We start from the raw sequence: 27,604 nt of genomic DNA on the forward strand, positions 1-27,604 counted from the left end.
ATTCTAGACTTCCATTTTCGTCGCCTCCTACGACTCGCAGGGTTACGGTGGAGGTATACTACCCCGCCTCCACACGGGAGTTGAACTCCCTTATGACTGAATTACGTCTTTTATAATTTCCAGGCGGCCCGAATATAGGCCACTATCTCAGACGGTTCCTCTGTTATCCTCCAGTTGTCACGGGAACCTGTGTTGGGGGCCTGCTACCTAGCAACGGATGTTGATTGCGACACCTCGAGAACGTGTTTACTGAAGCGTTATCTAGCTATGGTTTATTAGGTCACAATACGAACGATATGCACTTCACGCCTTCAGTTCAAAGGATTCATAAGTTACCGCGAAACACAGAGCTGAACATATGCTTCATGCAGCAGCAACTTTGTTTCACGACACAACGTTTCGGCGGTCTACATTAAGTACTTCTGCCATGCCCAACTTACAAGTTCATGCTTTCGACATGTTACTGTCCGATGTGGCCGCGCCATAGCTCAAGCGGTTACTAGCTGGCTTCCCACCGCGGCGGCCCGGGTTCGATCCCGGGTCTGGTCAAGTGGGATTTGTGGTGGACAAAGTGGCGCTGGGGTAGTTTCCTCGGAGTACTTGTTTCCCCTGCCAATCTTCATTCCACCAGTTGCTCCACAATCACCCTTACCTATCATCTGGGGCTGGTACAATAGGGCAGAATTCCAATGTAAGAAATTAGGAAGTAGGAGGTTTAATTGACCTATAATGGCACGAAGTCCATACCAATCTTCGTAATAATCTGTCAAATGTTCCAAAAAAATGAAAAGGGAAACACAAACACACAGTGGGGAAATCTGGATATTAATTCAAAGAGCATTTCGCTGGACTGTTACTGTATCTACAGTTAGCCAGTTCCGGTACCTTGAACCTTTCAAACAGCATTTAAACATGTGGTACATCATAACCGATTTCTGTGATTTTACTCAGGCCACATAAATGTAATTTACATTTAATGACTTTAATTGTAAGATATAACGAAACTTCTCTAATAAGACCATCGACGGCTCCGCCCATAACTTATGTTCTACAGGGGTGGTATCAAAATTGGGGGTGATGGGTGAGATTTTTTGTAGTATAATATAGTAAACACCGTTCACGTGTATCATGCAGGAACTGTATTTCACGAATCCACTGCTTTTTTGGATGTGGTCTGGTAAATACTTGCCAAGGTCACTGGTCGGGGATAGGAGTGCTCTATGAATATGAGGTAGCATTACATTGAAGTATCACAAAAAAATAAACTGTACCACACAAATGCGATCTTTTAAAAAGTCGTCTGTGAATATGGGTGATCTTTTCGAGATGCCTGACTGTACTTTCAACGAATGATTGGTCATTTTCTTAACATCATGCTACTCTGTACTTGAATACCAAACACTCAGCCTGTTTGCCGGAACCTTTCAGTGACAACAGCAATATCAACAATATCCCATTAAACGTAATCTGTATCAGTTCACTTACCAGATCAAAGGATTCCTGGGAAATCTTCATGATATTGTGACACAAAGAAAAACAAACACAGTCACATAACTACACAAAGACTTCCTTCGGCCCACCACTCATACAGCATGGCTGACGACTACTGAAGCACACTCTATCAGTGAAATATTACACTACTACCTTAGACTAAACAAACATCACTATTCATACGCGCTATCCGATACCTCTCATGCGACTGGAGAAGGGGTTGCCAACATTTCAATGCTGAAGTTCAGCTATGAACAGCTTATAATCAAGTTAGGGCATTTTATCAATCTACTGATGGAGGAGATGACAATGCAGCTACACTTTAAACAGCTTTGTACCTCATACTAACACGCAGACATTTTCTAACCACTGATTTAGCATAATGCATCTCTTAAATATTCCTGTAATATAAAGTTTGGCAATGTTATTTATGAATTAAGCACCATGTCATGACGACGTATGAGGATGTGCAGCTACAGTTTCACAGTTCTTAAACTCGATAACAGATGGAGATTAATGTACAGATTCACGACCCTCCCGCTTTATCTAAGGTGAAAAGACCGCGAATACCCACTCGTTAAGAGGTTGGGTGGGTTCCACACGCGGTCTGGACGTCGTAGGGAAGGGAAAATATTCTTCCACTGCCGCGAATCAGACCTCAATTTTCCGAAAGTTCCGCCCCTATCCTGTCGCTATGCTGACTGAGCTATTCCGGCTCCCATATAAAAATACTTAAATAAGTGGAAATGACTCCTTGAGAAGCCGCCAGTTGTGCAGTTACTCAAAAATTTCCCAATATTTTACTGAACATGAAGGTTCATTGCCGTGTTCATAGGAGCCGTCCACTGGTCCCGATCCTAAGCCAGATTATTTCAGTCCATTCTATTTCTCTAAGGTCTCTTTAATATTATCCTTCCACCTACGTCTAGGCGTTTCTTGTGGCCTCTTTCCTTCCTGTTTTCCCATAAAAACGCTGTATACCTTCTTTTTCGCTCCCATTCATGCTGCATTCCCTGCCCAGCTTATCCCCCTTGACTTGATCATTCTAATTATACTTGGAGAAGAGTACAAATTATGAAGCTACTCATTATGCAGTTTTCTCCAGCCTCCTATTATTCCATCTATTTTTGGGCCAAATATTCTCCTCAGCATATGTTCTCGAACATCCCTAACCTATGCTTCTCCTGTAATGTTAGACACCAAGTTTCACACTCATACAGAACCACAGGTAAAATTACACTTTTATTTGATTTGTTTCATTCTGGTCCGTCACACTAACAATATTACAAAAATAGACAAAACAGTTCCGTCCAGTGTTACTGGTGAAGATTTTTCTTGTTAATAGTGGTTTCCAAACTGTATCGATGTCCCTCTGATGATGGTCTCTAAGGACCGAAACATGTAAGGGCATGAAGTACTGAAATAAGAAAAATCTTCACCAGTCACACTGGACGGAACTGTTTCATCTTTTTTTATATTACACTTCTACGTATTCAATTTCTTGTGATTATGATATCAGACGAGAAGACAAAAGGTAGCCAAGCATTACCCCAATTCAATAGCCTCTTAATTTCTTCCTGAATCAAATTCTGATTTGTTACTGTTGTACCCAAATATCTGAACTGTGCCACATTTTCAAAACATCTGTTAGCTATTTTTATATTATGATTTAGCCCTGCATTCTGGTGGCGAGACAGCAACATACACTTAGTTTTCTCTGTGTTTACTTGTAGAAAAATGTCCTTACTTGGGCAATTAAAGTTTCTGCTTTCTTCTTTACAAGGGGTTAGCGTGAAGAGTAATGAGGGGTTCTGGATTCGATGACTGGGTTTATTGGCACTTCTTTACAATTACAGTCGATTATAACAGCTTACACATTGAACTTCCTGTGAACGACGTCTGTCTAACCAATCCCTGTGAAGATTCTCTGACTGAATCGAATTCACGAATCAACTCCCTTTTACAACTGCCACGCGGTTCGAATACAAATCACCATGCCGAACAGTTAATTGTCCCCCGCTATTCTGTTTGTTATCACTGGAATATCTTTTTTAATATTCGCTGCCGCGTAAACAGGCGTTTACATGACATTTCCTAAAAAAATAACTTCCGCTCTGCTTCTATTCCGGCTTATAGGCCGTGTTTACTGAGCCCTTGTCTAGCAATGGATTATTCCATCGCCGAATCTATGTTATCTCCCAGAAGATTTGACATCATAATCATAAAACAGGGGCAATTATTAATAAATAATTTTCATACGGAATACCTTACCATTATTCACACACGAATTCCTAAATTAAGGTCAACACCTGGAAAGAAATATTTAGAACTCGTTTGAAGTGGAAAATTTTTCGGCTCACTGCCCGAAATTTACAACTTTCTGTGCGATCATGTGCCAACAGTTAAGTGTCCGTGGAGAAAAATCTACACTGCAAATTTGAGGAAAAGTTTTTGTGGTTCCTGGTATTTACAGCCATCTGACCTCTCTGGGATGTTTCTCTGACTTTCTGAACACGTCTCCTTACCACGGTTACTGAGAAGTATAATCACTGTCACCACCGTGACAATCCTTTTCTTCTGACGGAAGGAAAAAGAAATTGAATTCGACCCTAGCTCATGTATGCAACAGCAAAACTAACAATTTATCCGGACTCATCTCTCCCAGAGAAAAATTTGTATATTCACCATTTTGTTTCTACTGCTTTCTGATTGGTGAGAAAATGGGAGAGCATCCATAAGGATTGTGAATAATTTTAAAAAATCCTCTTACTGAGCTAAAATCCCTTCCGAGGTTTGCAAGGTGCCTGAAGACATAAAACTGGAGATCCTTAAATTAAAAATACAAGAGCGAGTAAGCCAATTTCGCTTGGAAAAGAAAACACTTCCGAACTTTCCAAATTGTATAACGTAATAGCAGCAGACAGTAGCCGTGACAGGTTCGGAATACATCAGCCCAAAATTGCGCAATTGGAGTGGCAGGTGGTCTTGTAAGTTACACAAGATTGACACAGGGCGTGACACGAATTCACATGACGTACTGAGTCATAGGAGCAGGGATTCTCATGCAGTATTAGAGTTCGTAATCAAAATTAATTCTCATATTATTCTATTTAAATTAATGTATTGCTATGACAAAAGAGAAGATAGAATGGGATGGTATGGATTGGATTGATCTGGCTCAGGATAGGGACCCGTGAAGGGCTCTTGTGAACACGGTAATGAACCTTCAGGTTCCATAAAATGCTGGGAAATTCTTGAGTAGCTGCAGATTTGGCTTCTCCTCAAGAAGGGCTCAGCTTCATGAGTGAGTGAGTAAGTAAGTAAGTAAGTAAGTAAGTATGGCAAAAGAGAATTAATAAAAACTTAGATTTAACACAAATAAAGCTTAGTTTGAAGAAAGCAGCCTTCTGGGATTTGGCTCCGTGTATATGTGGTGTTAACCGACGTTTCGGAGGAACGTATCGCCTCCATCTTCAGGGTAGAAGGAAAAATATAAGAAATCCGCAGGCAAGGAGACCGTGAGAATCGGTAAAAGCAGACCGACTGCACTACCTTGGCTCTCACGTAATAAGGAACTTCTAAATTTCTAATCATCACCAAATAGTAATATCTGGATGGGACATGCTGGAGAAGTAGTCGGCGTGGAAGATAATATGTGCACAGTAAAATTTAGTTGGTAACCGTGGAAAGATGAATTCGATTCGGATATTTGGGTGTAAATGGGAGGTTAATATTGTCACATGTCCGGGGTTTCGTGACTAATAATAACGGGTTCTGGATTGGATGACTAGATCTTTTAACACCTTCGTTTACAATCTCTCTTAATCACAATCAATTATAGCGCTCTCACTAATCTACGCAGTTCACGAATCACTAGGACATTCTCCATTCTCGCCCTCATTCTCCCTTGTACTCCCTCCTACTTCTCCGTACTCCATTCTGTGTCCTCTTATAATTCCTCGGCACGGACACCGCAGGAAACACATGTCACGTGTTATCAAGAATGCGCATTTATTGGTTCCTAGCCTAGCAGCGAGCTGTAGCACGTCCACAGAGAACATAGCTTCTGCTGTTGTCTGTTCGCTGCCACGTGTGCATTGAGTCGCTGTCCAGCAACGGCCATATGCGTCACAATATTGAAACAGAAGAGAATTGGGATATGAAGAAGTGTACTTTTTTTTTCCATTAGCGGCCTTTGTTGAACACGATAGTGAGACTTCACTTTGAATAAAAGACATATACTTTCTTGACCAGCAATGAGACCACTAGTTTCTCACGAAGGACTCCCGTAAGCAACAACTCAGTGGGGTAGAGTCTTCCTTGAGAAGCCAATAGCTATTCATAGTGTTATTGAGCCCGAAGATTCGCTACCGTGCTCACAAAAGCCCGACAGTCCTCCCTATATTTCTTCCTAATGTGATTTAATATGTAAAACTTCTAAGAGTCTACAATTTTATAGAATAAATATTACCATACCCCACTGAGATCCCTGTAATATTTCTGAACTAGAGCCTGCAGACAAACAGATGGACATAATCTCACCAGTACGAGTTATCTTTATTCAAGTAAGGGGCATATAAATAATAATGGCCATAAGATACTGAATGAACGAATTCAGAACTTTACTTCAAAGAGGTTTCAGCTTCTACTGGCACTTATCAGTAACAGTTACACCCTTAATTCTCCCCTTGTGGAAATTCTTTGAAATGTAAATCAACTTGGAATAATTAAAATAGACTAAAAGTTAGCTTTGCGTAGAGCTACATTTGACTACTATTAATCCATACGGCAGAATTGGAAATTACAAGGGAAATATTATCTCAAAGAACAATTCTAGACAGAGTAGGAATGGCATTTTCTGTTTTTTTTTAGAATTTTTTTAACTTATTTGAAGTTTCTTTAAAATGTGAATATTTCTCTTATGCCTCGCGAAGAGACGGCTTGCTAGAGATTCGCTTAAAGGGTCTTGTTGAACACCGACGTCGTGTCATCGGAACGTCACTGTAATATACAAAGTGACGTGTAGAATAAGTTTCGCTCGCAGGTTGCCATGGAAATTTTCCGGCCACAAGTTAACAACTGTCTTGAAATCCGAAGTCAAGTCGAGTAGAGAGCCATCATGACCCGGTTTCGTGAAAATCATGTTACAAGCAGCTGAATGGTACTGTCAGCAAGGTTTGGTATCGGGACATGACGCCCGAAAGCCGGAATAGTAAAATCAGAGGAGATGTCCATTGTTAGGCAACCGCCCTTCGGTTGTAGCGCGCGTGTGCTTCTTAGCAACGGCAGTTTCTCAGACTCCACGGTTCTTACATGGAGCAAACACGCCACAGTACTTCCACATTCACAGAGGCTCTAATGTTTCACGATGTACACTTTCCCCCATAAAACGTTATCAATGCACAATACTTGAGATATGAGGTTACCACAGCAGTGAATATTAAGAGTATACTCTTCTGAGATGTGACGCCATGAGGATAGTTCGGTATATTGGTAAAGATATTTTGGAAGAAGTGACTGACACTATTTTCACTTACTTACTTACTTACTTACTTACTCGTGGATCTGAGCCCTTCTGGAGGAGCCGCCAATTCTGCAGCTACTCAAGAAATTTCCAGAATTTTATGGAACCCAAAGGTTCATTACCGTGTTCACAAGAGCCCTCCACTGGTCCTTATCCTGAGCCAGATTAGTCCAATCCATACCATCTCATGCTATCTAAGATCCATTTTAATATTGTCCACCCACCTACGTCTTGGTCTTCCCAGTGGTCTCTTTCCTTCTGGTTTTCCCACCAATATCCTATATGCATTCCTCGTCTCTCGTCTACATGCCCTGCCCACCTCATCCTCTTTGACTTGATCACTCCAATTATACTTGGAGAAGAGTACAAGTTATGACTGTATCTTCAAAGTTAAAAAATGAAAATTGAGGCTGTATATTTACTGAAAGGATAGACTTGCCTACCAGACTGCGCGGTGTCATATCTCAGAAGATTATAGCCTTAGGTTACACGCGCTGTAGTACAAACATACCAAAAAACGTAACGGAAAACACATCATGCTACTTCATGGGTAATAAATTTCTATGAGAATTTATAACTGGAGGTCACTGTGTGACAGAGAGGAATCATGGAGTCGAAGGGACGCTGATCTCACCCTGTGCCCTACATTTTCTAGACACAGCTGCTTGGTTGCAAACGTCTGGTTCAAGTACTAAATTCTGTTTTGGATTATCAGAATAGTTGCAAGCAGTAAATGCGTTGGGTCTGAAATTTTGTGATAAAATTCTATCGCCAGTACACATGTACTGGATATTTTCTACCATTTCGTTTTGGTGTAACAAACACATGGTTTCGGAAGCTGGTTCTGCTTCCGTCATGAGGTATAATTAGGAAACCACATTTCTAGAGCCAATAAGCTGTTAAACTGCCCCTGTAACCGGCCATAGAGGCCCGTGGGGCTGTGAGACGTCGAAGCTGCCAAATTGTCTAGACCATCAGCTCACAGATGGCGGTAAGGTTGTCAGCCTTATGCTCCCGCCGCCCTTTACCCCCCAGGAAGTTTCTTGGTACTCTTTTCTGTTAGAGGCTAAGTCGACCCCAGGGCCATATTGCGGCTGGAAAGATTAGGTAAACTGAAAAATTCACCTCACTGGGACTCGAACACGCGACCTTCCGGCATGTAACGTAGTGTTACCGACTGCCCCTTTCTAGAACCAATAGATGGATAAAACGAAAAAAAAAAAAACTTAATGTGTGATTTCGGGCTTTCAACGTCGAGGGTTTTACAACGTTTCGACAAATACTACAGATGTGATCGTCAGTGTCTGTAGCTTCAAGAGGGGGTTAGATAGCTCGTATAGTTTTCTCAACATGGAGAGTGTCGGAGTTGAAACCGTGATGGGACGAACACAGAAGGAGACGCTGACAAATGTGGGAAGTCGGTGTGGTTAGTGCAAAGGTGCGGCAGAAAACGTTCTGGCAACCACGTGACTGGGAAAGATGGGGAAAAACGTTCCAGCCATTCCGTGTTCGCTGCAAATGATGACGAGAGATTTATTTCTTTCCCATTGCTTCATTTTCTTCCTTCCTCCTAACATGGACAGAGGCGGGGGCTCAGTGTTTGCTGGATGATGGCGGGTGAGTGGTGGGTTTGGGGGAGCGGGATTCGACGCTCTGTAGTCCCGAAAGGCTGGACCACAAGCACTGTAAAACGTTACTTAATGGGATATTAGGACGAAGCAGTTGAGAAAATCTCTCTCTCTCTCACGCGCGTTGTAAAGCATGAACTATCTAGCTCGCTCGCACTCTCGGACGCTGGGATCGTGGGTTCGAATCTCACTAGGGCATGAATGTTTGGTGTGTGTATGCGTTTATTCCGTGTTTGTGTTGTCCTATTCTTTTTTATTGCTAGTGGGGTTCGACTAAGTCCCTTGTACTGCGGCCACTTCTGGCCTATTGTACCAGCCCCAGATGATAGGTGAGGGCGAATGTGGAGCAATTGGTGGAATGAAGATTGGCAGGGGAAACCGAAGTACTCGGAGAAAACGCGCCCCAGCGCCACTATGTACCACAAATCCCACTTGACCAGACCCTGGAATCGAACCCGGGTCGCCGCGGTGGGAAGCCAGAGACTAACCGCTTGAGCTAGCGGCCTCCGTAGTCTAGGGATAACGTTCCCACCTCATGACTCAAGGTACGCGGGTTCAAACCTGGCGGAGGTCGTGGAATTTTTAAGGGCGGAAAAATTCAGGGAACAAGTCCTCCGGGAGGGACTTTAAGCCGTGCGTCCCGTGTCGTGGATTTACGGCACGTAAAAGAACCTGTCTTTAGGAGACCTCTGAGCTAAATTACGGGCCCTTTCCCGCCCAAGTAGTCTCCAATGCCTCTGGTGGATGGGGGAAGCATCAAGGTACCGGGGGCCGACCTCGTTGGCTCTACGGGTGCTCATGGCACGCACCGTTACCGGTAGGGTATGGCGACAGTAGAAATTAAAAAGGGGGACGCACAATGGACCAATAACTGGTCTAAGTGCATGGGGAAACCCACTCCCTCTCATAATACATAATACAACCGCTTGAGCTATGGCGCGGCCCTTGTGTTGTCCTGTGTTTAGGTAGAGGCCTTGCGACGTGCTGATAACCCGTCCAATGAGTCCTACCGTCTGTGAACTGAATAAGAGGCCAGGGCCCTGAATGAGCTGGAAGAGCCACTGAAAAAGAAACACACAACGGTGAGGTGAACCCCATGGAATTACACGATACTGAATTAACATAGCAACTATTCGTCGATATTAATAAGTTGGATGGATGCATAAGTCAAGAAATGTGGAAGCAGTCTTTTGTCTGTGTGAAAAATATAAGAATCATTCATGGAGCTGAGCCCTTCTTGAGAACCTGCCAATTGTGCAGCTACTCAAGAAACTCCCCGCATTTTATGGAACCCGGAGGTTCATTATCGTGTTCACAAGAGCCCTCCATTGGTCCTTATCCTGAGCCAGAACAATTCAATCCATCCAATCCCATTCTATCTCCGAAGATCCATTTTATTATTGTCCATCCACCTACGCATTGGTCTTCCCAGTGGTCTCTTTCCATCTGGCTACCCCATCAATATCCTACATGTATTCCGCTTCTCCCCCATTCGTGCTACATGCCCTACCAATCTCATCCTCCTTGGCTTGATCATTCAAATTATACCTGGAGAAGAGTACAAATTATGAAGCTCATCATTATGCAGTTTTCTTCAACCTGTCACTTCATTTCTCTCAGAACTTGGAATGTATAGGGCAGGTTTGCTCAGGGTAGAAAGAAAATATAGAAGTTGAAGTAAATAAAAAATACTGTTATTTCTATTCAAAGTAATCTCCGCTTACTTGAATACGTGTGTTGACTGATTCAGAAAGTTTTTGAAAAGAGCCGGCAGTGGCTTCCAGAGGAACAGCGTTCAGTTCGACCGATACGATTCTCTTAATGTCTTCAGCATTCTGAAACCTCTTTCCTTTGAGGCCAGTTTTCACCTCATGAAAAAGAAAATGCAATCAATAAATTTGGGACTATCTTGACAAGTCTGGATGAAGTCTTGGCATGATGTGAGTCTCCGTTGCTTATCCTCGATCTTGAGTCTCCGAGGGACGAACTTTGCGCAGATGTTCCCTCCTGCTTAAAACTTCATGCGGGACTTGACGAATTGATCCCTAATTCATCCGCCATCATTCTGAGTGCCCATCTACGATCTCATGTCATTTCAGAGACACTTGCGATTGTGTCTGTATTTCTAGAGACTGAAAGGTTCTGGGGACGTCCTGAAGATATTCACACCCGTCTTGAAACCGTTAAACCATTTAAACACGCTGCTACGACTTAAGAATTCTTCACCACAGACAGTTTACAAGAATTCATATGATTCTATTGGCGATTTCCCCAGTATAAAACTAAATTTGGTATTTATTCTTTGCTCCGTGGTTAAAAAATGAGAACAGTACAAAGACAACTAACTCACTGAGCTGCTGTTCTTGGACTGCAGAGACTGGATATTCTGACCACTGCAATTTATTGGTAAGAGGTAGACCTACACTTGGTTAGCAGTAGTTCGTTTCGCCACCACCTGATGTGAATGCCGCAGGAAATTTATTGTCAGATCACGTATAAAGAAGACATTTTGCGGCTGTGTATTTGTGCGTGTTATTCGTGAAAGCGGCTTCAAAAGTAGGGATCGACCTATTATTCAATGGCAAATAAAACAGAAAAGAAACACTGAACAATACAAGAGACGTTCACAGTACGGAAACTAACATAAGATATAACTAAATTCCTAGGGTGTTACCCTAAATCCAGTTTCTTAAAATACTCATTCTTCATATTCCAACAGTAAGAATATGTTAAATAAAACAAAAATTGAAGTAAAATTTAAAAATATTTCAAATGTTAATTAATATGAAAATAGAAAAAATAAAACTATGCCTGTTAACAGGCCGTGAAGTCCCATACGGTCATGAGACTTCGAGGTTCCCACATCTTCCAGACAATTGACTCACAGATGGCGGTAAGCCTTACCTGCCGCTCGCCCTTTACCCCCCAATAAGATTCCCTTTACTCATTTATGTCAGAGGCTGAGTCGACCCCAGGGCCATAATGCGGCCAGAAGGATTAGGTCAATGACATCATCGGCAATCGAACCCGTGACCTTCCGGCCTGTAGCATAATGCCTCAACCAACTACGCTACCGCATGTCCCTAATTAATGTAAAGGACACAAAGCTTTTGTTCTCTGGGCCATTTTATTCTAAGGGCTTAAACGAGTGGTGAATTCTAGTTATGAAGTTCCTTACAGTGAAGCTTTCTCCAAACTCTCCTTACTTCCTCTCCTTCAGGTCGGAAACTTGAAATTCGGCCTTACCCATTACCCGAAGGTGGCATTGACGTTTGACTAATGAACGCGTCACGGCATTCCAACAGTGTTTAACAACGTAAAGAAGTTCTCGAATTCTGCGTGTTTCCGTGAACTTCCCGACTGACAGCCATTCCACCAGTGGAGTGGCACGGGAGTGCTCAGGCAACCACGTGGTTCTGCAGGCAAATATCGAATTAATCTTCAGGCAATCGAAGCTAGAGCAGTGCAGTGATATTTGGCATAGAGTAAAGTCTTGATAACTCCTCAGGGCGGGCGGCAGCTGCGTGCGCCTCGGCTAAACTTGTTACAGTTCCTCCGTACGCATTTCCAAACTTCGCGTTCGTCACAAGTCTCGGCGCTATTTGCCTGATGCTTGTGCTTCTAAATGGAGCGAGATACGCGAGATAACTTCTGTACAGTGAGCGAGTTCGCTCAGGCATAAACGCTGCTGGTGTGTATTAGGAAAATGCCCGTTCCAGTCTCCATCTGGACGCTTACTAACCTAACTGAGGTTTTACATTGTTTTCCTCAGTTAATTCAGGAGAATTTATATAATCTGTGCATATAAGGGCGATTAGAAAAGTGACCGAAGTCGATCATATGTTTTCATTTAATTTTATTTTTTAATGCCCAAGATAAGCGTGATACATATCCAAACCTGAAAAAGGCGGCACTATATTCCTCTGAAATCTCGTCTAACTTCTACTGGACAACACGACATTACATCTCGTCTTCAGAGTGTAGCGTGTAGACCCGTTTCTAGGTAAGGGCCCATACTATTTTTTTTTATTTCTAGTGGGGTGGGACTAAGTCCCTTGTACTGCGGTCACTTCTGGCTTATTGTACTAGCCCCAGATGATAGGCGAGGGTGATTGTGGAGCAATTGGTGGAATGAAGATTGGCGGAGGAAACCGAAGTACTCGGAGAAAACCTGCCCCAGCGCTATTTTGTCCACCACAAATCCCACTTGACCAGACCCGGGATCGAACCCGGGCCGCCGCGGTGAATGGGCCGTACTATGTAGTCACCCGGATAAATGATGTGGTATACAGGATCCAGCGGAACCCTAGATCGAGAATATTGGTGGTACACCTGGACCGGCTGACACATTATCATGGAACCGCTTAGGACGAGCAGCCTTAAGGGGGGAGCAGCGGGAACAGTTGAAGAGTAAACACAGTGAGGAGCGAGCCACGGGGAAGGAAGGAGAGCCCGNGAGTCCGATCACATGTCACAGACACGTCCATTAGGAAAAGGGAGTGGCGGTACGCCTGTTGGCCATTCGGGAAGAATAACCTTAATGAGGGAGCAATGTGGCGTATAGATCCGTTGCTAGAAAACGACCGCGAAACAATGAGACAACAGCCGTTGTTAGGCAGCGGCCAATGTGACATTGGACTGGCTGGAAAGCGGTGTTTTCTGCGGGATCCGTGCCAATGGCTGCTCACGCAACAATGGGTACAACAATTAGGAGCGGTGTTCTTTACGAAGTTCGAGCCGAGGGGATGTAAAGGGGACAAATTTTAGAGCTTAGATCTTTTATGGGATAATTTGACAGAATGTAAGCAGAATACGTTGTCAGGATCCCTTACCAGCAAACAACTATTGAATACATACAAGACTTTATATATGCTACAGTTATAGTCATCTTTAGAGTGTGTAAGCCAGTGAGGCTGTTATAATTACGTATAGTTACGAGATGTAAATGGTCAATAAATCGGGTCACCAATCCAAACCCCGTCTATAGTCACTCATACACGTGACAATATCTTCCAGTAACGCGCTATAGTCAGAAGTCTTCCGACGTTTCGAAAAATTGCTGCTACCTTATTCAGAGTTGCCATAGTAAGATAAGGAACGGATGAGCAGATCTCTGCTCGCCTCTTGCTTCTTGCTGGTGTTACTAAGCTTACTTTTCGACTATGGAGCTAGAGATAATAATTTCTTCAGAAATTTTGGCTCACTTCTACCGGACTACACGGTGTCACATCCCAGAAAGTGGTACTCTTATTGGTCACCACTGTGAAAACCTCAAATCGAACGAGAGGCAGGAATTCCTTAACAAACCTCACTGGCTTTCCGTTTCTCAATGAGACTCAGTTCCGTGTAGTCCGCTACGGATCCCTCCTCGCAGCACCATCAGAGCAAACAGCTGCTGACTTAGATGAAGCCACAGGCCGCAAAGATCCAACGTCAATCGAAGAAGAGGTTCCAAGGTGTGAAATGAAATCAACTGTTGCACTATCGACCTCCATACCAAATCAAATAACAGAGCGGTGAACCGAATAGCAGAAGGAACTGTGAACCTGAACTGCCGAATTTCTTACACAGAGGCTGTCACTATTGGAAAATAAAATTGTCAGTGAGAATAACACAAAAACTGCAAGCTGGAACACAGTGTTATCGCACTTAGTACGTGTAGGAAAATATTCCTAAGTAAAAATTTGTAACAAATTTATTATCAGTTTTGACAAAATGATCACATATTTTTATACTTAATAACCATGTTTATTTTCAATGAATTTGCTCCGACACTACAGAATATCAGTGATTTAATCCGATTAACATATTTTCGGTAGGGTCTCAAGCAATATTTTCATCCCTTCTATGACTGATACCGCATCATATGAAATTCCATTAACTTTGAACCTTCTGTTATCCCGGATATGCTTGTCGATCTTCTCCTTAATATCTGTCACAGTTTATGACAGCCTAAAACTTGATAATCGAAACACTCGTCTGATATCTTATGAATCTTTACTCCTATTTTATCTGTAGTCTGGCTTATGGGCCCAAACTTATTGCCGCATTAAAATATAATTTGGAAAATTTCACTGGTTTTATTTACCGTAATAACCAATTCTGCCTAGTGACTCGTCCCAGAGATGGATGTTCAGTGTCACGCATTGGAACTGGAACGCGTTTAACCAACCGTTACCTAGCAATGGGTCTCTCTGTTGACTGCTAACCTAAGAAATGTGTTTACCGAGCCGTTGCTTAGCAATACTCGTTACAGTAATAATATTTCGCTGTCGTTTCCTAGCAATTGGTCTCCACGCCACAATATCCTCCGACGTCATACAGTCTCGATACTTAGAGCGTCCTAGAAAGTGCACGGAATTACTATCCAGATGAGAGCTATCTTCAGTGCACCTGCCTTGTAATCTAATTCAGCAGTTTCCCGTCATATGAGTGGTGAGGCACAGAGAATCCGGAACTCAGACCTGCTTTTAACGTCTGCACATTTAATGAGATCACTGCAAAATGACTTTATGGACTTTGCATACTGCTCATGCTTCAAGAACTGCGCAGCATAGACAGAATGAACGAGCGTATGTCACAGATTGTGGGGTGACACAGAACAGAACTAAGTTTAAAGGAAGGTCGCGCCATAGCTCAAGCGGTTAGTCGCTGGCATCCCACGGCGGCGGCCCGGGTTCGATCCCGGTTCTCGTCAAGTGGGATTTGTTGTGGTCAAAGTGGAGCTGGGGAGGGTTTTCTGCGAGTACTTCGATTTCCCCTGTCAATCTTCATTCCACCAAATTCTTCATTATCATAAACACCCGGGGCAGGCTACAATAGGCCAATCAGTGGCCACCGTGCCGAGTGGACCCAGTTGGACTCCACCCCCCACTAAGCGAAGATTAAAGGAAGGATTCTAAAGAGGGGGACAAGACAGCGTATCTTTATTGCAAAATTCTATTATTTATTTCAAATATAGCCTGTCTTGGTTACATTAGAGCGGCGATAGCCTACGGGATGGATAACCAAGGAGTCAGGGTTCAATTCGCGGTAGGATCAAAGATTTTCTCTTCTCCATAACGACCAGACAGTCTGTGAGGCCCAGCCAGTCTCCTATATAGTTGCTACCGAGCTTCGTCTAGTGCTGAGATCAAGATTCCTGGAGCTACACCTCCACTCCATCATAATTTTCATGGCATCGTGCTTAATAATTAAGCACAGAGAATTTACTTTGAGGACAAGCGGTAGCGTAATTGGTTGAAGCACTGTACTACAAGCCGAAAGGTCAGGGATTGCATTCCCGATGTAATTGTCTCTTTTATTGACATAATGCTTCCAACCGCACTATGGCCCTGTGGTCGACGCAGCTTCTGACAGAAATGAGTACCAAGAATCTTCCTGGAGAGTAAAGGGCGGCCGGTGCACAAGGCTGACAAACTCATCTCCATCCGTGAGCCGATTGTATAGAGAAAATGTGGGAGCCTCGACGTCTCACAATCCTATGGGCCTTCATGGCCTCTTGTATCGATACCTTTACTTTTTAACTTTTAGAGACTTTACTTTAACTTTTAAGTTCTTACCTCGGTTATGCTAAAGTTTTTAGAGGGAGACGACAGTGTCTATGAAGTTTACTGTCTTTTGGGTGTGACGCCGTGTAGCAGAGGTTGTCCCTGTGCTTAACCAATTAAGCACAAGGCCATGTAGACGTATGAGGGAGTGGATGTATAGATCTATATATTTTTTACTTCGGCACTAGCTGGAGGTGAGTGGTCAGGTTCGTGTCCCGGTCGCTTTACCCCCGGTATGTCTTGGAAAGAAGGCTTGGTAAGGCCCCCAGAACAGGGCCTAGACGACATTGGGAGAAGAAATTTCTTGCCTTTACTGGGACTCGAATTCCGACCCTTCGGCCGTCCAACTCATATCGAGTCGCTGTTCTGACTGCGCTATCTCGGTTACACAATAAGAACGAACTAGTCAATATGTCCGGTATGCGAGACACAAATTCAGTACATCAAAACCTCCCTGGTCTCCGTACCCAAAAATACGAGTATTACACACAATATACGGTTACGTCAACAATGCAAGTACTTGTATTCCTTCTTTACATGTTGTAAAGGGAATGTGTAAGGGAAAGAACAATAATAGTTGCACTGATGACGTAATTGTATGTTGTATGTAAAAGATATCTCTGGTCGTGAGCCTCAAAAGGCTTGGCACCAAGAGGAACTGTTTGGCAGTAAACCGCCAGTAGTGAAGTAACTCTGACTGTTACACTAATTAATTCGCCTAGTGAGGGGTGGAGTGCAACTGGGTNGAGCTGTATAAATTCTATGCTATATATAAATAATCCCAGAATAAAAAAATTATATCTGACGAAAATGATAATATAAAGTACGCGTTTCCCGGCTATAACGTCGTGTAGTATGGAGACAGGTCAACCTTTCCGATGATTCGTTCTCCTTCATCTTCAATACCGAAGAAAAAGCCAAGAACCAGCAAGCGCCTTGTTCTTCCGAAACGTCGAGAAGTTCATGGCCTTAGAACCATGAAGACCGTATTCTTCATAGTCACCGACCTAAGAACCTCAAATACAACAACAAAAACAATAAATAGGAACCAGTTGCATGAAAGTATAAGACTCAGAACAAGATGGCGACAAGGAACAGCGTGGCTTCAGTCGGTTGTGCAGCGTTCACTTTTGCCGGCAACGAAATCCTCTATATAGGGGCGCCGCTTCATGATTAATTTTTTCAGATTAATAAAGTCAGAAATTTTTACCGAATTATATTAAGAATATTGAGTTTAAATTTACACGGACGTCCTTCTATGAACTCAGCTTTTACGTAAGAAAAGGGAAATGTAAAATAGGACGTGGCATTTCACCGAATTTTATGGGGGATCACAAACTCCATGTGACATAGAGCGTGTATCTGACAATATATTACACACTATATTCATGGCTGTAGCATGGAAATGATGGCGCCTTATTTCTATTATGACATGCAGAGCGGAACCTTGCAGCAGCGTTTTGCTCAAGATGAGGACATTCCTAGAGTTCTCCATGCGAAACTCAAGGAACTCAGTACAGGACCTGTCAAAAACTACATCACACAAATATGTTCATTGTCAATCAGCACGCTATTCGAATTTTACAAACTTTCTATGACTGTAACTTAGTTTACACCCTATATTTATCTTATTCCCTCTTCAGACGAAGAATTATTACACAAAAGTCCTTCTAGACTCAAACTGGTAGGATTTTCTTTTCTCAGGTCTCTCCTTTTTCTCATATGCTGTATTTGCTGAGCATTTCCTTTCAAGTAATTAAGCACAGTAATAATGAAATTAAGTAGATGCGAATGGCCGTCTCTGTGGTCTAGTGGTCAGAGTTCCTGGCTACAGATCCAGAGGTCAAGGTTCGATTCCCGACGCTACCAAATTTTCTGAGAATTAGTGGGTCTGAAACCGGGTCCACACAGTCTCGTGAGGATAACTGAGGAGCTATTTCAAGGAAATAGCGGCTCCGGTCTAGAAAACCGAAATTAACGGCCTTGGGGATTCGTTGCTCTGACCACTCAACGCACATTGTCCGCTAAGTTGGCACTAACTTCGTCGACAAGCGGCGGTAGCTCGGTCGGTATAGTTAGCTTGCGGACTGAAACCACGGAGCTCTTGTTTTGTTTCTAGTAGATGCGAATATGAGCCGTAGTTTCGCTACGGTCCATTTATTCTAAATACATGTTCCGTTCTCCTGTGGGTCACTGTATGCACCGCCCTGAACTGGGTCCAGCTGGGAACGCAGAACGGAGATTGTGGATCAGTTGTTGTCCAATTAGAGAGCCCCATTACAACGGGGGATTGCTATAGGGAAAGTTATTTAGAGATAACGATAGAATTTATTTTCATTTTTCCAGCATGTGGTTCAGAGAACTCCCATGACATTTTAAGTCTTTAAAAATACGTCAAATAAGCGAAAATAATTTTTATATATTTTTCTCACTTTGATAATTCAACAGAGAAATGTAAATATGCTGAAACTGGTGTAAAACAGAACCTGTAAGCATGTAATTACTTCACGCTTCATCAGGCAATCATAACAGAGAACTTATCTTAGTAGCACTCAAAATATGGCCTGCTGTGAGCCTCTAAACGTCTGCAACAATGACTTCTTCTGTACGTATATTACATGGCAATGTTTTTCAACCACCGGGCCCTGGCATCAATTATACAGCCCTCGTCTTTTGGAAAAAGAATCGACAGGACCCGCGGTAGCGTAGTTGGTTGGGACACTACGCTACAATCCGGAAGGCCGCGGGTTCCAGTATCCATGAGGCGCATTTTGTCAATTGACGTAACCCTTCCAGCCGCACTATGGCCCTGTAGTCAACTCAGCCTCTAACAGAAATGAGTACCAGGAATCTTCCTGTGTGGTAAGGACGGCCGACACGTAAGGCTGACAACTTCACCGCCATCTGTGAGCCGATTAGCTCGCCGTCTCACAAACCTATGGGCCTCCACTGCCTGTTACAAGGACAGATTTACTTATCTTTTCCTTGCCGGCTGCGGCCGCACAAAGGTCGAGAACCACTGGTATATGTGGAACGTTAGGCAAGGTCCATCAGCTGAGGGGTATTTAAAATAAACAACGCTTCAGAACCGGGTTCTGCTTCCATCATCAGGTATTACCGAGAGAAGGAGTCACATTCAGTTAGAGCCCTTAGAAGGGGCTAGAATCGACCACTGGGTAATGAAGGAAATTATAAGCAGCAGTTATGTCATGCAACTGACAGTAACAGAATATACGTACATAATGTTCAGAATTTCCTCGTTGCAACTAACGACAACAGAATACACAGGGGATGTTTCATCATATGAAAATCTAAATCACTAAACTGCTTTGTAATTAAACGCAGTTGCATAAGGCTTTCAAAGATCATTCTACACAGTTGGGGAATTTGCTTGTTACATAAAATATATTTCATGTGATGTCCCCGAATGTCACAGATTTTACGCACAGAAAGAACCGCGGTTATAGTTTGTGTAGAAGTGGATATAATCTCTGACTTCATGGTACTTCTCCATTCTAGTACTGTGTTCGGATGTATCTTGAAAAGTTTGTTCTTCAATTACGCCCGACAGAAAATAATTGCAAGAGGTTTAAGTCCGGTGATGTTGGTGGCTTCTAAAAATCCTACTTTATATAGCACAGGGTTCCGCATCGACAGGACTAGCTCCTCAAACACGTCATCAAGAAAGCGAACTACAATATTGTTGGTGTGAGGCCTGGCGCCACGTTACTGAAGATTTCCCTTAGAGTGCTGGCTGAGAGTCGAGCCTGTTTTAGTGATTGTTGCACGCTATTTCTTGGATATTTTGCTATTTCCTTCCGCGCTGAGCAGGCAACTTCTTTCATAGGAATAGGCGAACTATATTTACACCCCTTAGTAAGTTTATGACACACTTCTTGTTTATTGAAACTTTTTTAACAATCCGACAAGTAGTCTCTCTCCCCCCCCTCCATAGCGCAAATGAACTGAAAACTTAATAATATTACACATCCACAACTACACAAGGACCATCAGAATAGTGAAATATTTCGACAACAAACAATTCTTGTTCCGTCGTACAAGATGCCATCTTGTTTTTAAATTCAGAGATGCCAATAGCAAAAAAGGAATTCCCCAATTGTGTGGAACGACATATGAAAATTATCATAGAATTGAGATTACGTACACGAATTTTACAATGCAGAATAACGCATGCAACATGTACAGGCGGAACTCTTTCCTCAGCTTTATCTGAAGCTCCTGCAGTACAGACATTACCGATGTGTACATAATGAAGGCGATAAATATTAATATTTCAACCAGTTTCTGCTGGTGATAATGAAACTATAGTAAATAACCAGTTATTCAATATGGCAGATCATATCATCTTCACGGTTTTCTTGCTCGATGTAAATTTCAATCTTGAAAAAGAAGGTAGCGCTCTACTCCGAAACGTAAATAAGTGTTCAAGGCCGTGCCATAGCTCAAGCGGTTAGTCGCTGGTTTCCCACTGCGGCGGCCAGGGTTCGATCCCGGGTCTGGTCAAATGGGATGTGTGGTGGACAAAGTGGCGCTAGGGCGGGTTTTCTCCGAGTACTTCGGTTTCCCCTGCCAATCTTCATTCCACCAAATTCTCCATCATCATAATCACCCGGGGCAGGTACAATAGGCCAATCAGTGGCCGCCGTGCCGAGTGGACCCAGTTGGACTCCAGTTGCAATTAAAAAAAATAAAATAAATGTTCAGCAGGCTACACGGCGTCACATCCCGAAAGACAATTTGTCTGTTCTTCTAATACCCGCCTCAGAACCTAAAATTCGTAATATTATTATTAATTAATCTGTAATGTAATGATTAATTCGAAAGCAAGCACCATAAGTTTATCTCAGAACTTGAGATTGTCAATTGTCTCGTACGAACACAAGAAGTCTGCGAACCTTGCACACACTAGATAGTCTTTGCACTGTACATAACATGTTAGTTCAGCTGTACTTATCTTGCCACAAGAACAGGCTTCATGCTCGAGTTCCTGCAGACATGTCACCCTTCCATTCCCATCAACATACACAAACTTCTTGGTCGGTTTATTAAAGTATATGAGACAAGCATAGCTCTTTAGCGTTTCATCTATATGAAGGCATCATTTAACCTTGAGAGAGAGAGAGAGTTTGCAAGTGTTTTATCGCGTCTAGCTGCCCCGTGGGTTTATAAACCGCTTAGCTTAGCGAATGCATATGAAATTTGTGTGGGTGCCCGTCCGTGTAATATGAAAGTGACTGTTCTCTACAGGGCCAAGCAGGAAATATGACGTTTCTTTGGATTAGCGGCATTACAGTGAATGGCGTGGAGGCTACATAGAATACCTTGGTATTGAAGTGGAACTTAATTGACGAGGATGTAATTTAAATTTGTGTGACTCAGTATAGAGGCCAATGGCTGACTATTATTGATAACAAAATACGCCTATGCTTTCATAATGTTCGTGGAATCTCTTGGCTTTCTGAGCCATTATTAGCTTCTGAAAAGCTACCCTGTTTTATTTAGGGACGATTAAAGAGGGGGTTTAAACTTACTTTCCTTATTTTTAAAAATAAAACGAGGTTTAGGAGATCATTGTGCTGTTTTTTGTGTCTGTATATTTGTGTGTTCCCATATCTTTGCTACGCAACGGCTCGGTAAGCAATTCTCCGGACCGTTAACAGTTTCAAAATAAGGACAATTCAGATAAAAATATAGGAAGTACTTCTTTTGGCTTCTTTTGGACTTCATTGATGGTCTGGTATGTAAAAGACAAAAGACCACGACGTTTCGGAGAGTGGATCTGTCTCCGTCTTCAGGTGGGTAGGGAAGGATAAACCTACTCAGTTGGGCCCATTAGAAAGACCTAGTCTCAATCACTGGACCCACCTGAAGACGGAGACAGATGCAGTCTCCGAAACGTTGTGGTCTTTTGTTTTTTACATACCAGACGATGGATGACGTCCAAAACAATCCAAAAGAAGTACAGTATACACCACTGCCAGAATCCTTTCAAGTCTAACCAAATATAGGAAGGTTTATGATATAGTTTTGCTCTAAGTGGGTCTGTGTATCCTACCTCCAAATCTTTTGAATGGCTGCTATAGCCGAGGAACGATAAGGGGTGAGCGGCTGGAGAACAGCGGTACGCCTGTAGACTGCTCGGGACAAGCAGCCTTAAGGAGGGAGAAAAGTTATATGATGGTTGATAACCGGAAGAGTTCAGCCAGGAGGGATGCCCGTTACCAGGCATCGGTTCTCTAAACACGTTCCCGCACCAATAAACACATAACATTAGAAGAACTCTTGTAGGTGGTGTTTTCTGTGAGGTCAGTGTCATATCAAATATTAAATATGTAGTTAAAAGGAAATAGGCTATTATTCCTACCCAGAACTTCTTGTTTATTTTTCCATTGTCATTAAATCTGTTTTTCTAACATGTACTCTACATGAAGATTCTTAATTTCCTTTCAATGATCAACATCTCTTCCGTCTTTAGTATCTGACTCCGTTCACATTGATCCCTTACTTTAACAAATTTCATCAGTTCTCATAAAGATCAGTCACCGGCAACACATAAATTAAACAGCCTTCGTGAGACATTTCGGTCACGTCACATATACCCAGCTCGCGTGCATTTTTAAAACATATTTCTCTCCCCATTTCTATAAGAGAAATATTCCTGATTTAACGAGGCTCCTCAATTCTGGAAATAACCTCGAGGGATTCAAGGGGGGTGGGGTGGAAAATCCCGATGGATTGCAGCATGAATATTAATGAGAATGTATGTACTATGGATTTAATTTTATTCTATCCTTATTCCACCCTTTTGCGCAAGTTCAGGCATGTCCATGGATTCAGAGATGATACTTTCGAACATATGTTCAATTTTCCGACATAAAATATGGTTATATGTTGTTTACGGGAATAAAAAAGAACTATTGCATCAGAGGAGAGATTGTTCCATACCCGTGCACTGAAATTGCATGCGATATATTTTACGTATTTTGATTCTTGTTTATTTACCGACGGGGCCAATGCAGCACACTATATATATATATATATAGTGTGCTGCATATATATATATAACATTGAATGGCGGGGTAGAAATGAATAACGGATGTGAAAAAAAGTGTCCGTAATGAAATTGGACGCAACGTCCCTGAATTTGTCTGGATAGACAGAGGGAAGCCACTGAAGTTCCAGTCGGAACCGTCGGTGTATGGGCCGAGTTTCGACTCAAGCATTCCCCGCATAAAAGTCAGAAGCGTCACTGTTTTAGGCCAACTGGCTCGGGTGATTATTCAACGAGTCACGATTTCCAGTACCTCTGGTTTAATTGTAGAATATTCTCTTCTGAGATATGCCGATGTGTACTGTGATAGGAACGCCACGGAGACCCCAAGTCAGGTTGTCCAGTGTCCTGGGCTATATTAGAGGGGAACACCTCCTCAATATAGAGTGTCCGGATAAAAGGTGTCCAAAATAAAAATATGGATCTCGGAAACTAATTGCATCCGGCTTACGCGCAAGCGCCGCTACATTTCTGCCACCATGTTTGTATCACTTGGACAGAGAGATGGTTGGGAGATGGATCGACAGAGATGGACCAATAGCTTGGCCTCCTAGGTCGCCAGATTTAACCCCAGTGGATTCTTTCTTGTGGGGTTATGTGAAGAACATTGTCTACCAGGTTAAGATCAACAACCTTCAACACCTGAAACCCGCATAAGGCACGCTGTGGCTACGGTAACGCCGAACACGCTGGATCGTCTGGATATTTGTCGTGCCACCAAGGGAGCCAACATTTTAATTTACTGAGAAAGTTAAACACGCAGAAAAAACTTTAATAGTTTCCCTTTGTAATGGTGTAATCCATTAATGTGTATAATAATTTTTTTTCTGAGATATAATGATTTTATTTTGGATACCTTTCATCCGGACACTCTGTATAATTCACCGCTATGCCAACCCGCTTAGTGTCGAGAACAGTCTCTGCGTCGCCATCTGCAAGTCATTTACGTGGTAAAATATTTATTTAGAAGGGTTTCGTAAGACCTGAATTTTGTTCCTTTTTTAGTATTGAATTTTAAAATTGAATTGTGAGCGTACGAAGCCTGGCCTCTAGAATTAATGTTGTTTTTCTGAATGTGCTACAACCGCGGATCGATTCGCGGCACAACCAGGAACTATTTTCTTTGTTACCAGGCACTACGCTTTTCCTGGAACGCATCCAGTCCCTTATCCCATGGGTACCGGGAAATCTTCTATCGAGGATAAAGAGATCGAAACGTGAACTGCGTCTCTCACCACAAACTGGTGTCGAAGCAAGGAAAGTATGTATCTAAGCTTATGCTTAGTTATACGCAGAGAATATTTCATATACATTCATATTCTTGTTCGTTAGAAGAATGGATTTTTTGGGGGGGGAGGTTTTCATATTTGTTTAATATGCCTGTATCATTATTCTTCATTTTCAGTCATTTCTCACAAAAGCCACCACTTAAGAACTAACAAAGAGCAGTGCCAGGTAACAAAATTTTTTATTTCTTTATTTCGTTATATAAGCATTAGTTCCAGATATATTTCAAGTAAAATTTTTATAACTTCATGTGACTTACAATTGTTTTATTCGTATTTACTTTCATATAATTAGCATTTTAAATGACATTTATATAGAATAGTTTGAATTTCAAATCGATTAGTAATAAAAAGTAAAAAGAAGTAAATTTATCCCTGTAACAAGCCGTGAAGACCCACAGGGTTATGAGACATAGAGGTTCCCACATTTTCTAGACAATCGGCTCAGAGATGGCGGTGAGGTTGTCAGACTTACGCGCCGGCTGTCCTTTACTGCTAGGAAAATTCCTGGTACTCATTTCTGTTAGAGGCTGAGTCGACCCCAGGGCCATAGTGCGGTTGGAAGGGTTAGATCAATTGAAAAAATTCACCTCGTCGGTTAGTAATATTAAACGTAAATAAAATATATTCCATAATTTTGCAGATAAAACACGCCGACAGCCAGACTCAATCTTTCTCTTATTTGAAAACTACCATCATCAAGTATGTGACGCCGTGTAGTTCGGTAGATGCTTAAATTTTGGAGGAATGTTCTGTCTCCATATTCAGGGCAAAAGTGTAACCCAAGCAAGCAACTAACGTAAGGTAAGCGTCAAGTAGAGTGACTCTGAAAATGGAGGCTGTACTTTCTTTCGAAACGTCTGTGAAATTCCCTCAGATTACACTACATGACATCCCAGAAGATAATGCACTCTTCATAACAGTTAACGAGAGAAACTTGTACAGCGGTTACATGTTCACTGCTGCGGGTTGCACACAGACTTCAACAGGGGCACACAGCCAAGTTTCCGGGAGAATGTGGCTAGTGTATTTGATGTACAGATCATCATCGTTAGTCACATTAGCGACATCTGCATTGTTTAGTGCACCGACTTTATGTAATAATTACAGCAACATCCAAATGGCATGCTTGTTCACTAGACTACATTCATATGTTTCGCAATTATGTTTTGAACACTGTAGGTGTTCCCATAATGACATTCGCTTGTTACGCGATAATTAATGCATGCTTTCAGATGCTACATTACTGCAGAGTGCATACAACTCATTGTTAATCTACATTTTCAAATCCTACGTTTCAGGAAGTTAATTTGTGACGGGTATAATTATGGTTCGAAGAGTTTCATGGAGGTTGGCCTAGGCCCAAATGAGGGCTATAGCGCCAATGAAAAAGAAAATAATTATGGTTATCATAATGACACCTGTAATAACTAAAGTTGTGGGAGCAAAACCCAAAGGTTTGACGTCACTGATATAGAAGGGCATCGCTGGACACGAACACGAGACCTTTGTGACATCTCCAATCATAACAAACCTCGACTTTCTCTTTTACTAACAAATTATCTGTCACGTAAACTCCTCATACGTGACAATATCTTGATAGAGCACCGGCCAGAGCGAAATATATTATCCTTTTAAATATTGCAATTCAATTTTTGCGGATGGTTTTATTTCGAGACTCTCGGTAACTATTTACAAAGCTTCGAATGGTGGGAACGTAGTTAAATAATGGATTTGAAAGAATTTCAAAAATGTCTCTTGTGACGTAATGGCGGAACTATTCCATCAGTTGCCTGGAGGAAGTAAGTAACATTGCGAAGAAGTTCAGCAGGACATGGCGTCCCGAGAAGGATTACGTAGAGTTTAGAGCATTAGCACTCCACAAACTCGCTCGTCTTACACCGCTTTCCAGAAGTAGGTCAGGCCACGGCATATCCTCAATTGACCCACTGCATGTGATTAGGCATGGAAATACCATTAAACTTATACACATTAGGGCGAAACTGACGTTAAACTGTGAAGTCTGTGGCTTAGCGGGAGATATGACAAACATTCAAGTACTCGTTCCTTGCTCAGGATATGGTACCTTACTTCTGCATATACTGTAAAATACATTATCACTTTTCCTGGATAGTTTCTTTCCAGAAACAGAGATACCATGTATGCGAGAGAGGGGCGGATAGAAGTGCCCAGAAGACGAGGAAGAAGAAGAAAGAAGATGTTGGATGACCTTGGGGACAGAAGAGGATATTTTAATTGAAGGAGAAAGTTTGAGATTGCATTAAGTGGAGGAACTGTTTTGGAAGAGACTGTGGACCTGTCGTCTGACAGATTACTGATGAATGAAAGAATACTGTAAAATATCTCAAACTTTAAGGAACAACGTATAACACACGCAGTCACAGGAGCAAGACACAACACAAAGCACAATACACACATGAAAGTAGGAAGAATACTCCGATAGAAGAAGATAGGTGTGACTCGCGTATTGAGATACGACATAAGGATGACAAATCCTGAACAGTTTTAATATTTAAAATTTTTCATTATATGACGAATATATATTTTAGTCATTTTAGTATAAAGACAACAGGGCATGCAATGAAGTAGTTCGACGTATATAGAAAAGCACCTGAAGATGGCACTTTCGCTGAAACATGTAGTGCAAGAGAAAAGAGTAAGGGGAATAAATGTATGCACTGTAAGACGGTCAGAATAAATCATGGACATAAATCAGTGCAACAGGACGCTAAAATATAACATTAACAACACTCAAATTAAGATTAGCGGATATAAGGAGCTTGAAAAAGGGGGGGGGGATTGTAAAATGCGTCCGAAAAATCTACAATATAACTGGGGCACCACTCGAATGACCGTTTCGATCGTAAAAACTGGAAAAATAAGGAGTAAATATTATTCTCTGTTAGATCCGCGTCAAGAAACAGAAATCTACTTACTTATAAATATTATATTCTTTTTATTATTTAGATTAGATAGATATTGCAAAAAGATAAAATATGATTTTTTTTTAAATTTTCTGGCTTAAAATTTGC

At 42.1% G+C, this 27,604-nt stretch overlaps 1 protein-coding gene across 3 annotated transcripts in view; it reads right to left on the reverse strand.

The window, feature by feature from the left end:
- Positions 1-27,604, reverse strand: part of LOC111862499 (metabotropic glutamate receptor 2) — a 1,033,882-nt gene that overhangs the window by 749,713 nt on the left and 256,565 nt on the right. The window contains exon 1 of one of the 3 annotated variants that reach the window (XM_023847981.2): positions 1,486-1,586. The exons of the other annotated variants lie outside the window; for them this stretch is intronic. The gene's annotated coding sequence lies outside the window, so the exon portion shown is untranslated. Of the gene's footprint in view, positions 1-1,485; positions 1,587-27,604 lie in introns of those variants that run through there. 3 annotated transcript variants of the gene reach the window in all.

This window comes from Cryptotermes secundus, unplaced genomic scaffold, assembly GCF_002891405.2.
Source record: "Cryptotermes secundus unplaced genomic scaffold, Csec_1.0 scaffold882, whole genome shotgun sequence".
NCBI lineage: Eukaryota > Metazoa > Arthropoda > Insecta > Blattodea > Kalotermitidae > Cryptotermes > Cryptotermes secundus.